This window comes from Ascidiella aspersa, chromosome 3 (genome assembly GCF_963924565.1).
Source record: "Ascidiella aspersa chromosome 3, kaAscAspe10.2, whole genome shotgun sequence".
NCBI classification, from domain to species: domain Eukaryota; kingdom Metazoa; phylum Chordata; class Ascidiacea; order Phlebobranchia; family Ascidiidae; genus Ascidiella; species Ascidiella aspersa.
This window is the reverse complement of record NC_139449.1, coordinates 34,704,747-34,717,210: the sequence shown is the minus strand read 5'-3', so window position 1 is coordinate 34,717,210 and position 12,464 is coordinate 34,704,747. Positions and strand designations below refer to the sequence as shown.

Here is a 12,464-nt window from a genome sequence, read left to right as displayed (position 1 = left end):
GACCGAAAGTCGACACGACCGTCATGCGTGGACAACCGGCAGTATATGCATAAAGACACTTATATGAAAAGACAAGACCTCGTATGGACACAACAATAATTATAATGTGTGAAATTGACACAACTGTAAACAGCTGCAATAACTGACAAAAAGTGTGTCTTATAAAGTAAAACTTGGAGCTAAACAGTTAGCCTAAGTCAAGCAAATTATACAGTATTTTTCGATTTGATAAAGTTTTTTTTACGCGAAATGGACAAAATTTAACATTAGAAAACATATTAAAATAAACGCCTGTATAAAATTGCCTTTCCGCCAACTGCTAAAGGACATAATAGGGAATTGATAAGACCACGGTTGGACGCCAGCGTAATAATTTTAGTTTCTAAAGTGAATGTTTGATACAAAAAAAAACACCCAAAGTGTAATGGCCAAAAGTGGCGCTGAAAGCAAAGTGACGTCACACAAAACGCTACTCTTCACAGCGCAGTCGCAACAATGGGCAGTTTGACTCGATGACAGTAAGGTTTGACCCTTTGCGGTTTCGTTCAGATCTTACGAAGTAGATACACCAACTAGCAGCGTTGGAACACGCTTAGAACGCAATATAAACAATAAAAATAATAATTCAACGAAACATATGTACATGTGTGCTTACAACTGAGATCTAGCCCTTCTGAAGCTGCTTTTTGACCCACCATTACGGCTTTCGTATCCTTAGTACACCGAAAAGCCATTGCACACTCACCGAATCTGTCGATCAATGATGCAAGCAGAGCAGACTAGAAAAAAACTAGCCTGCAGTGAGGTTCGAACTCACGACCTCCGGTCAAGCCGGGAGCGTCGCTCTACCAACTGAGCTATGCAGGCTCAGAGAGGAGCGAGTCGAGAAACAACCATACGCCAATGCTTCATTGATCGACAGATTCGGTGAGTCTGCAATGGCTTTTCGGTGTACTAAAAATAATAATGTTATTATTTTTTTAACTTATAGCATTGAATGTAGTTCAACTGTATTTTTTCTTGGCCAGAATCAACTCACAAAGCGTTTTGAAATCATTTCGCCAAGGACACAACAGTTCCGGATTAACCATTAGGCTACTAAGGCTATAGTCTTAGCCCTGAAAAAAATAGGCCCTTAATTTTTTTTAGATATACATTGTAATACATTATTAGCGTATGACAGTAAGTCACATTTATTACATTTTTTTATGTTACGTTTATGTTTTTTGGAGTAAATAATTTCAATTTCTCACGTTTGCATTTTTATTACTTTTTGTAGCTTGGTTAGCAAAATTAGGCCCTTCTCTAGTAAACAGCCTTAGGCCTACAGTAATCTTAATCCAGTCCTGACAACACCTCTTACTAGCATTGCATTTTCAACTGTATAATTTCTCGGCTCAGAATCATTGAGCGCACCAAGCGTTTCAAATTGATTTTGCCATGAACACAATACCTCTTAGTAGATTTCATTTTATTTTAACTGTATTTTTTTCAATTTAGCTCAGAAGCAGCGAGTTCGCCAAGCGTTTCAGATTCATTTTGCCATGGACACAATAACTCTTACTAGCGTTCACTTTATTTTAACTGAATTTTTCTCAATGTCACTCAGGGTGAACGAATGCGCCAAGCGTTTTCTCGACTTACAAGAGCTGAAGCTGGTCGACTACTACAACTCCACCAACTACTGCCCTGCCGTGACCAGTAACCTGCTTCAAACCGAGCTGTGGAACGGGACTTGCGGTATATTTGAAGGCCCTGGATGCAACAGGAGGAAAAGGGCGACAAGAGGCGGGGTAAGGAACACCGGACACTACGGATTGTTTACAAAATATATCTTTTATGTTTTAGAATCTTCTTATATTTTACTTTTATCCACTTGACGTTTACCTTAAGTGTAGGGCTGATCTGTTTTTAGGAAAATCGCTCTGAATTTTATTAAACGTCTAGCTGCATGTTTCGTAGCTCTCCGTGATTGGAATTTACATGGGGTACCGGTTGACAAAACGTTTTGCGTACCGGTAAAGGAACGCTGGCTTATTGTATTACGCGTGTCGTTTTTAGTATAGTGGTTCTCAACCGCCGGTCCGCGTCAACTTTCCTGCCGGTCCGCCAAATAAATTACAATTTTATATCTTAGTTGCAAAATGCAAGATTTTGAAAGCTGCTTGTCCATTAAATTTAGAACTTCGCCAGTTCCGTAATGTGCAGCATTGTGACGGAACATAGAGTTACATAACTATTTTGAGCTTTATCGTACGTCACAATGCTGCAAATGTTGTGTCCAACTATTTAAAAGTAGGCTACATCTCGTTTAAGCCTTAAACTTTAAGACCAGCTGTACGTGAAAAACTTTAAAAGAACCACGTTTGACACGTAAGATATCAAAAAGACGGCAGCAAACAGCTCATTACTTTGAAGTTTCCGTTATTTTCTTTTAAGTTGCGTACTTTGTTGTAATTACATTTTGAGTTGATTCGGATTTTTAAATGGTCCACCGGTCCGCACAATATGTTTTGAAATTTTACCGGTCCGTATGCTAAAAAGGTTGAGAACCACTGGTTTAGGTTACACGCAGGAATGTGCCGTACTTGATATTTTATTCCCATGCCGATAGCCCATATCTTGGACAAAAAACATCGCAAATCGATTCAATATCAAGTGACGTCATTAGTTTGCTCAAAAAAGCAAAATATTCTTTTTTTTATAAATTTACCGTCGATGTACACATAACCGCTTCGTATACTGCGAATCAGAACCGATAAATCGAAACCGTCCGATACTACACCCTAGTATCGGACGAGTACCGATATTAACACTTAGCATCGAGTATCGGTTCCGATCCGATATTATCGGACATCCCTGCGTACACGTATCGAATGAAATTCGTGTTTGTTTCCAGCAGGGGGGATGTTACTACTTTTTCGGCGTCAAAGCGTCGGCCTATTTCGGCTCCGGCCGTATGTCGTCACCGTCTGACGTCATACGAAGAGACAGCCCGTTCTGCTTGAAACTCAGCTGCCTGTACGACTCCACCGGTCATGCCAGGATTAAAAGTTCCGAGTTCACTATGACCAAAAAGTGAGTTTCGAGGTGGAAAGTTGAGTGCAGTCTAATTGTACACAAAGACTAAATCTCACTGATAATAATATAACACAGTGTGCATACGCAAACTGAATATGTAAAAAATAAGATATCTCCGCGCCCTAATACACGTTAATGACGACAATGACTTCAAATGCTAGCAATATACTTCACACTTTCTTATCTGAGTCACAATCAGTCATTTAGAAGTTCTAGTTATTAATAAAGAAGTATATTTCGCCAATCCGGTAACATCAGTCTCTGAAAAAACACACACAGTTTATATATACGCTGGAACACTTTAGGAAGTAAGGCATCTCCCGCAGACAAAAAATGTAAAAGAAAGATTCTTGCTTTCGTGTCAGACGATCTTAAGACTGTTTACAAAAAACAGGTATAAAACATAAAGTAATTTTCTTCAAATTGTCGAATGAATCATTTGAATTAGGAAACTGATGATTATAGGCAAAAATTTGAAGAAATGATTTTTGTTCTACACCTGTTTTTATAAACAGTCTTAAGATCATCAGTTTGTATATACTTCACAGCTAGAAATAAACATCACTTTCTTCTCTTCTATATAAGGCTGTCATTTGCTTTTCATACCAAAAAAGGGGAATAATCCAGCCCATCGCTAGAAACAAACCTCATTATTAATTTCCAAAATATGTAGTACATAACTATAAAAAATATCGCAAATTTCCGACAGTAGGTTTAGTGTCATCAAGAACTTAAACAACGTTAGCCAAGATAATCATGTGATAGGGTAAACTATGCTTTTGTCTATGCTTTTAACTATGCTTTAAGCAAGATAAACGCGCCATTTAGATTGATGTGCTAATATTTTTTGGTAGCCCATTGTGTCTTGTTCTTTTATACCGTAAAAATCACCCAATTGAATCTCAATAAACCATTTTTTTTAATATTTAATAGTTCCAAAATTGCATACCAGTTGTTTTTTCTCATAAGGTCACCTTACCGATGAAGTCACCTTATGGCGTTACTTCCTAGGTCATGTCTAGATTTCTTTTTGTTGTTGTTGATATTATTAACATTGCAGCAGTGGTAAAAATAAAGCGGAAATGTCCGCTATGACGTAACATCAAAAATGTTCCTTTTTTCACAAGGCTATCTCGTCGTCCCCTTTAATGTAAACTAAGATGTAAGTTGCATATACTTATGTAAAGAATAGCCTCTGGTTTCCCAAGGTTACTTGTATTAGATCTCCTGTTATGACGTCACTCTGTAATTTCATCTCGGAAATTTGAGAGAATTTTTTCATCGTTCCGGCAAAATATAGATTCTACTTTTTCCTAGAGTTGTAAACAAGTCAAAATAAACAAGTTGAAATGACTTATGTCTCAGTCAAGGCATTTGAAAAAATAACCCGAGTCTAAAAGTAACTTAAGCCCAAATGTCAGGTCATTAACATACAAGTAAAACGTAAAACTATTGAAATTTGTAAACCCGTCCGATTGTGAGCAAAAACTTAACCAAAAAAATAGCAGCGAATAGAAATCAAATTGTTTAACGTCCAAAACATGAGACACATTTTAATGAAAAACACTTAATTTAATCCAAAGATATTTGACAAAATGACGTCCAAGTCAATCCATTTGTCCAGTGGACTTAAGTCAAGTCATTTGAAAACAGTGACTTAAGTGCACTTAAGTCAAGTCAATGACTTGAGTCATTGCAACACTGACTTTCCTCCCTGCATTGCAGCATAGTAAGCAATCTGATGCGAAACTTTGTCAATCATTTTTTTGGCATTAAATCCAGTAAATTGGACCGAAATGATTTTATTTAAAATCAGGTGGTACGCGGTGACAGTAAAACTCTTCTCTTGAAATTGTCGGTAAGAAATTGATTGAACTTTTAACCCTGCATTACAGCATAGTGCCGCTTAGTTTCGCGGCTCCCGGCCAAATTGAGGTGAAGATGTCGATTTTCGCCGACTGCCAGTTCGACACCCCGCTCAACACGACAGCAGGAAATATCGCCAACGTGATTTCGGGCTCGAAGCTAAACGTCGAAATAACGTCGTCGTGTATAGGGCCGGTTTTAAAGGTGAGTTTTTTGTGTTTTTTTCTTGAATGGATATTTGCAGCAAACAACAACAGTGGATTTATTAAGCCTTAGGCATAGTCTATGTTGTAAATGAATAATGAGATATTCGAAACGTCTAAATAAAGGGTTATCTTCTTCATGGGATTTATTAAACATTCTACGTATTACTGCAACCTCCAAGCAATATGCTCCAAAGCTGTAGGGTTGTGGGGCTTTCCAGCATTTTTCGCCTATCCAAATTTGTGACGTAGTAATTTTCAGGCTTGCCACAGAGCCTTAAAAAAATGTACAAAAGTCCTTCAAAAACCTAATGTTTTCCTCACGATTTTTCACTTGTGTTCAGCTATTGTAAATAACGGTACAATATTAAGGGTTATATCTTTCGACTTGACTGGTTCCGCTATGTGTTGATTTCTTGCTACTGTATATATGTACACATTTTGCGGTATTTTTGGTCTAATGAACAGACAGCAAAACGCAACGTAGCTTTGCAGACAGAAAACAAGAGAAAAATATTAATTGACCATACAGCTAAATACAGTCGTAAAATCAAGGTGGAACGGTCCGGAACGGCGTTCTGATGAAAGATTTTTTTGCATATACATAAAAATATGTCTTTTTACCAGATTTCCTATGCGCTTTGTGCACGACCTCGTACAATAGCCTCAGGTTTTATATTTTTACTTGTTTGAAGGTCCTTTTGTGACATAACTTTGTGACGTCATCTCTAAATTTTTTCACGATGGGAGGGCGGTTGTTGCCGCATACAAACATCGAGTTGTTTGCAAAAATTATCCGGTATAACATTGTGAAGATAGTTACGCCCGTAGGAGCAGCTAGCCAGGGTGACACATTTCAATTCCGACTTGCTAATGTTTTGCAGGCCAGACTGTCAGCAAGAACAGGGGTGCTGAAACGTGTTTCAATGAAAGATGTACCCACGTGTGTTTGTTTCGCTACGCAGTTAGAGTGTCGTCAGTAAAGTGTATCTGATTGTTTTGCAATGATACTCCAGCAGTGTAGTGTTTACAAACTAATATAGAAACAATAAAATCTTGTTCGAGTGATTTTACCCAAAATACTGTAACATGAAAAACGTGCAGTTAGGTTAATACCTGATGCGGTATTGTTTACAATAATAATAATAGGGATGTAGCATCAGGTGGTTGACAGCACACTAATTATTAAAAACTAATAAAATATTTTTGTTCGCTGTTCCAATAATAAAATATTTTTGTTTGCTGTAATAATATATTTTTTTCAGTTTACTTCAAATTCAGTTTCGAACTAATCAATCTAAAAATGTGCCTAAAAAAATGATTATTTGAATGTTGTTAGAATCAATGCATTACTTGGGAAATTGTCCTACTATGTAGGCGTAAATTGGGATTACAAAAAGGTAACGGCACATGGTGGACCACAAACTGTTTTATGAAACAAAAATTAGGAATAAAAAAGTTTGGAAACCACTGGCTTAGATGGTAAAGCAAAGGTCCCGGTCTATTCCAGGCCGTCAGTTCAAACCTCACTGCTGTCCCAATTTATCTTTTCCAGCACAGTTTTTCCTGCATGAAAAATTGTAATTAATTACCTGATTCAGTTAGTTTATTCAAGGCTCCCGGTCTACATCAAAACAGGTGTGGTTTTACGAAAATCAAGATCTACCTAAGTGGATGTTATTACGTAAAGGCTGTAAAAAATGGTACACTTTTCCAAAATAATTTAAATGCTATAACTTAAAACGTATTTTCATTGTATACAGGTGGCACGATGCTTTATAACAACGAGTCCTGATCCAGGCACAGTAATCGCAGGAAATTTGTACTCAATAGCAAGCAAGTAAGTAAAGGGTATTCGGAGGTGTTCTGGGAAAGCTCGTTAAAATTTCAACGTGTTCAAAAGGCGGCCCCAGTTATTGAAATATCAAACTGATAAATATATAAGTCAATTCAAAGTAATAAACTCTGTTCATGTTTCGTTTAAAAAGATGGCTCTTACTGCGCGATATTTTCGTCTCCTACATGGTCTAGTGGTTAGGATTCCTGGCTTTCACCCAGGCGGCCCGGGTTCGATTCCCGGTGTAGGAAGCCTTGCATTGGTGGTTCAGTGGTAGAATCCTCGCCTGCCACGCGGGGGGCCCGGGTTCGATTCCCGGCCAATGCAACTTTTGATAATTATTCAGTTTATATTTACTGAATTAGTCTTATCAAACAACTTATTTCTCATAATTTAATCGAACAATTTTACCCATTTTAATAGTTTAACGCTTTATTTTAATGCTAAGCTTTATTTATAAATTGAGGTTGATTTGATCTAACTAGGACTTAAAATTAACTTGAACTTAAAATGTCTTGTTTTCAACACTGCGGACACCCCTACTTGGACATAGACATATTTCAAAACAAAAACTTACCGTTTAGCTGCACGTTTGCGGACAATTCGTCAGTGATTGAAGACGGGACCAGCTATCGCGTTCGCTTCCACTACGATGCCTTCCTATTCAACCAAGACCCGACAGCACTGCAGTACATCCACTGTACGGTGGCACTTTGCTTGGCAGAAGGCAGTTGCGGCACTGACGTGAGTCTACTTCAGTGGTTTCCAACCTTTTTAATCTCACGGTAACCTTTATAAAATAGATCAACTGTACACAAGGCAGAAAAACATTCTGGATTTGTTGTAATAAGATGCTTACCAATAGAACAAAAATAAGACCCAGAACGATTTGAGATATCTCTCGGCACCCTTGAGCGTTTAAAATCGCACTCCGATTGAGAGGGATTAAAACATAGCAACTAAGCTTTATACGGTTTATAAGTTAAAGTTTGCTCTTTCGTTACACAGCTGACTTCATCAGAGTTGATTATTAAAACGAAAAAAAAACGAGAATACCAAACTAACGAGAATACCAACTTATATACTGAAATTTGTATAACGTTTTCTTTTTATACTTTTTAATTACAGTTGCCATTTTGGACAAAAATGATTTTTTAAACACTTTTCATTACCTAAATCAATTTAAAGACTTTGTGACAACCCTGTATATTCTCGTTTTAATCATTGACCCTGATAAGGTCAGCTGGTATCTGCTGCCGAAACGTCGGTTTATAATTCTAACCAGTATAACCGTTTCAATCTACTGACATATTGCCTATAGTGGAGCAAACTTTATTTCTACGGTTTCTTTGTCAATCGACAGTTTTGCATGCCGAGTCAAGTGAAGCGAAGCACCGATTGGAGCCACGAATCTCTCAGCGTGGGACCTGTAAGGGTCTGGGCTAGGGATCAGGTCAGCAGATTTAAGATACAAGACGCGCTGGACCAGGAAGAGGAGCGCCAACGTCAGGAGCAAAAGGCGGCGTTTGTCGAAAAGTTTGGACTAGCTCAACATGCACCGGAGCATGACGAACGTCAGGATCAAAAGGCGGCATTTGTCGAAAATCAAGGACTCGAGAAAGTTGCACCAGAGCATGACGAACGTCAGGAGCCCAAGGATGTCAGAAAAAAGCATAAAGAAGGTTACTTCTGTGAAAAGGTAACTGCTGCAAACACAAGTATAGGTATGTCCGATAATATCGGATCAGAGCCGATACGCGATACCAAGTGGCATTATCGGTATTCGTCCGATACCACACTAATATATGGGATTTTTCAGCTAGGATTTCTTTTTTTAACGCAGCAATTTCTACTTTAGAAGGTAAATTTATCAAAAATTCTTACGTTATTAACTTGACGTTACCAAAGTTCTTTACGTTAAAATTAACTTTAGCCAAATAACCTAAAAAAATACCTTTGAACGTTTCAATTCCATCGATTTTTCTTGATGAGTATAGTAATGACGTCATTTAGTATCAGATTGGATCGTGATGCTCTCTGTCAAACATTTTTGGGTATCCTATCGAAAGAAAATGTCAAGTACTGGAAATCCCTAACACAAGTTATTGCTGTTATACCGTTTTGTACCCTTGAGATATTGCTATAAACAAGTCTATTTTAACAGGACATAAAACCAGTATTATTTTTTGACGTAAAACTTATTAGTTAAAATCTTCTGGTTCAACAAGGAAAAAATTCTAAAAACTGTAACCATTGTGTACGTACAGTCGTACATAAACATTCTGAACATTTCTTAACTGTTACGTGCTTAATTAGCACTACAAAATTATCACCGGTTGCTAATTACGCCGACTGTAAATTCTAACATTCATTATTAATTTAGCGCTTTTGTTTTTAAATGTAGGGCTAGGAATTAGGTTTTCGCATTTCGAGACATTAACAAAGACCTATTAACTGTGTTTTAATTTATTCCAATAAAGCTGCAGCATTTTATGCTTAAAAACAGGGTTTTCTAAATTAAGTACACATATGGACAAACCTATCCCTACTATACTATAGGATTTTGACGTTTTTTATGTTTGGCCTAGCGCAAAACATATCGTATGTGTTTCGCTGCAAATAAGCTCATTCAATGTTTGTCTGCAAAATGTTTGTAGGCTACGTCAGGACATAAAGGATAAATCATTGGCTACACGTAAATATAGGCAATGTCTCTTGAACTATAAGATAATAAGATTTTAATCATTTTAACACTCGTAATTCTTTACAATCTTATTTGAGCTTTCTTATTGATTTCCCATATTTAAACTTCTTAATTCTTACAAATATCGTAATTAAAAACAAATATATATAAAGGCTATACAAGGCAATTAAGCTGAAGTTATTAAACACAGAACTACAGAAAAACTTAAGAACCTGGCATGTTTTCCCTTGTTACAGCGAACAACGTACACTAAACTTGTGGTTTAAGTTACTTGCACAGCTCAAATAGCCTCAACCAAAAGTAGGTTAGATTAGCACTTTACTGTTTGGACTAAACAGCAGCCAAGCTACCTTACCAAGTCACCTTATTCTCGTGAAGTGCCGAAGGAGAAGCGGGCAATTAAGTAAATTTGCAGGCGGGCGTGGCACTTTAAAAGCAATCCAATTAAATCGTCCAGTCCGTTTAACCTCGATGATTTGATTTTTACCTTTTTATACCGTTAAAACATAGATGTTCAAAATAAATAAAGAGATGCCGATATTCAAGGCATTCAACATGCTAATACTTCTGTCTGGGCTTTGGTATTCTTATTACACCTTGAAAATAGTTATTCATTTCGAGGCGAAAAAAATTATACTAAATAAAATATGTATACACTAGGCCTGCACGACTCAAAGTGGTTCAACGAACGCATCAAGAAAAAAAAATATTCGCAGGCCGCATAAAAAAGTTGATGCAGCCGCTCACATACTGTATACTATTTAGATTGGCAAAGATTGTGATTTCAATAGGGCCGTTATGTACTATCGATGTTTTGTTCATATTTAAGAGACATATAAAAAACAAGTTGGCAACGGCTTTACTATAGAGTGCCGATATACGGACGTCAGTCTAAAATATTTCAGCATAACCGGCTAGCAGTGTATCTAACCTTTTTTTCGCGGCCGTCCAAATACTCAGTGTAATTATAATAGCTAAAATAAGCTAGGCAGGAGAATAATTTGATATGGAGTCTTAGTCTCGCGCATTTGATTACCGGTTCACATTTTTGATTAAGGTCCCCCATCTTGTGCAGGCCTGGTATACACTTTTTTACCTTGGAAATATTTGCAAAGCCAAAAAGGTCGAGTAGATCGACATCATCTTTCTTACGACGTTTCGATACGAACTTGTATTATTTTTAGTTGATGTACCTTTTTTGCATTGAAATTCATTATTATCAAGCTACATTTGATCCGTGCATAGTGTACCCAAATGAAAATATTTATTTTGCAATTTCGTACTTTCACATTTTTTTAACCTAAATACTCTTTTTATCCCTTTAGAAACAATGCTCGCACGAGTGCCACGAGATTTCTGGTAAGGCCTTTTGCTCGTGCCCTGATGGTCTGGATGTACAAAATGACGGCAAGACTTGCGCAATGCGAGATTACGACAGTGAGTCCCAAGCTTGGATCGACCAGCATCAGCCGAAACAAGGTAATCTTCACTTCCCACTAACTCTTACAAAAAATGCCAGTTAAGCCAGTGGTCGACAAACTGTGGACCGCGGCCCAAATGTGTGCCACGAGTAACTTTTGAATAGCTTAGTGTTATTATGTCGTTGTGGGCAGCGCGATAGCCGTAAATTCAGTGAATGTTATTTTAAAAGTTGTGTGGCAAATACTTTTTATATTTTCTCAGCGTGGTTCAGACCAAAGTGCCAAATGTGGTCCCGAGAGCCTGTCCAACTATATTTGCCAACTTTCGCTTCGCGCGCATAATTCTTTTTTTTTGACAATGTTTTACATGTTCACATTATGGCATGAAAGTGTTTTGGGCATCGAAGCGCCGTGTAATATTTCACCTTAAAAACTAATATCCTGTATGCGCCACTGTTTGAAAAAAGAGTACAGGGCCGCGACAAAAAAGTTTGCCGACCACTGAGTTAAGGTGAACAACAAACATGCCAGTTAAGTCAAACAAACAACACAGCACTGAGGGTTTATTTCACTGGAAACCTTCGACAGACTAAACGAATCAGTCGATCAATGATGCAAGTAAAGTAGGCTGGAAAATCAACTATAGGCCTGCGGTGAGGTTCGAACTCACGACCTCGGCTGTATTGGGACTGTCGCTCTGCCAACATAGCAAGGTAGGCTTAGAGGAAAAGGAAAGCGAGATACAACCATAACACTATATGACTTTCTGCATTCTGTTCGTACAAACAACCTCAATTGAAGGGGATAAACAGCCCGTATTTCAGCAACTGAAATATACATATACACAACATTTATTTTGTGATCAAGGCCTTCTGGGTCGTACTGGCCAACGATAACGGTATCCATATAGTACACGAGATGCCTTCGGAGAGGCTTACGAAAATCGTAGTGCAAGCAAGACCAGGCTAGAAAAACAACTAGCATGTGGTTAGGTTCGAACCCACGACCTCCAGCCATATGGATGCTTTAAATAATAATTGTGTCTGATTCAGAAACGCTAAAACCAAAAAGCCACAAGAAAAAGGAGAACAACAAGAAATCCAACAAACGACAGTATAAGCCGATTCCACAAAAGAAAGGCAAAGACAAGACGTTGTTGTACGTAGCAGCTACTACGTTCGTCGCATCCTCATTGCTCTGTGCTGCAACGTTCGTGAACAGCAGACGAAAAACCGTGACCCTGTAATGTTACGTTAGCTGGCGAGTAAGCGGTACATAATATTATCCAAGTAAATTGTTGTTCAATTCCGGATATTTGGGAAGATACGACAATATAATCAAATTCAAAATTA

General features: G+C 37.7%; 3 non-coding genes across 3 annotated transcripts; 2 read left to right on the top strand and 1 right to left on the bottom strand.

Annotated features, from left to right (window-relative positions):
- Positions 1-792: 792 nt before the first annotated feature.
- Positions 793-867, bottom strand: Trnaq-uug (transfer RNA glutamine (anticodon UUG)). The gene has a single exon. It is a non-coding gene; the product is annotated as a tRNA-Gln (tRNA).
- A 6,299-nt stretch (positions 868-7,166) lies between these two features.
- Positions 7,167-7,238, top strand: Trnae-uuc (transfer RNA glutamic acid (anticodon UUC)). The gene has a single exon. It is a non-coding gene; the product is annotated as a tRNA-Glu (tRNA).
- A 5-nt stretch (positions 7,239-7,243) lies between these two features.
- Positions 7,244-7,314, top strand: Trnag-gcc (transfer RNA glycine (anticodon GCC)). The gene has a single exon. It is a non-coding gene; the product is annotated as a tRNA-Gly (tRNA).
- Positions 7,315-12,464: the final 5,150 nt, after the last annotated feature.